The 992-nt window shown below is 40.6% G+C and overlaps 1 non-coding gene across 1 annotated transcript; it reads left to right on the top strand.

The window, feature by feature from the left end:
• Window positions 1-508: 508 nt before the first annotated feature.
• On the top strand, window positions 509-615 carry LOC141589197 (small nucleolar RNA R71). The gene has a single exon (XR_012520147.1). It is a non-coding gene; the product is annotated as a small nucleolar RNA R71 (small nucleolar RNA).
• The last annotated feature ends 377 nt before the right edge of the window (window positions 616-992 follow it).

The following is a 992-nucleotide window of genomic DNA, read 5'->3' as shown; positions in this document are numbered from 1 at the left end:
TTGGCTTTTGTATGAGAGATTTGGGTGGAATTTGGTGTTCTCATTGTAATAGTTGGAATAAGGGGTACCACTCTTGTATGCTTGAAAAGCATTTACTTGTTCATTTGTTCCCCTACATTCACTTTGGTCATGTCCCAAAGTTCCACAATTCTCACGTATCCCACTTGGGATTGATGAAGATGCCGTCATGGCATTAACATGATGTTTTGGTGATTTTGAGGCTTCTTCAAGCCTAGCCATAGCTTTTTCAAACTTCAAATTGATGGTATCAATGTGAGCACTAAGTTGAGCATCCAATTGAGTAATAGAGTCCACTTCATGCTTTCCTCCTCTAGTAGCCTTGCGAGGTCTACTATATTGTGAATTATGGACCGCCATTTCCTCAATTTTGTTCCAAGTTTGATTGTCGTCAACTTCGGTGAACATTCCATTTGATTCCTTGTTGAGAATATTTCTTGAGTCTTCATAAAGACCGTTCCAAAATTGTTGTACCAAGAACCACTCGCTAAGTCCATGGTGAGGACATGAGCGACAAATTCCCTTGAATCGTTCCCAAGCTTCATACAAAGATTCTTCATCTCTTTGCTTAAAGCCTGTAATTTGAGCTCTTAGCATGTTAGTCTTTTCCGGTGGATAGAACTTTTTGTAGAAAGCTAGAGCCAATTTCTTCCAAGAATCAATTCCGAGAGTAGCCTTATCAAGGCCTTTCAACCATTGTTTTGCGGTGCCAATTAGAGAAAAAGGAAATAAGACCCATCGAATTTGGTCTTGAGTTACACCGGTTTGTGATATCGCATCACAATAGTCACAAAAAGTCTCCATGTGAGAGTGGGGGTCTTCACTAGGCATCCCCTCAAATTGGCTTCTTTCGACTAATTGGATAAATGCGGATTTGGCAATAAAATTTCCGGTTAAGTGTTGTGGTGTGGGAGTACCATTGGGTAGGTTCTCCTCGGTTGGTACGGAATGTGATGAAAATTTAGGCATTGTGG

The sequence above is a fragment of the Silene latifolia genome, chromosome 6, assembly GCF_048544455.1.
Source record: "Silene latifolia isolate original U9 population chromosome 6, ASM4854445v1, whole genome shotgun sequence".
Lineage (NCBI taxonomy): Eukaryota > Viridiplantae > Streptophyta > Magnoliopsida > Caryophyllales > Caryophyllaceae > Silene > Silene latifolia.
This window is presented reverse-complemented; position numbering and strand designations above follow the sequence as displayed.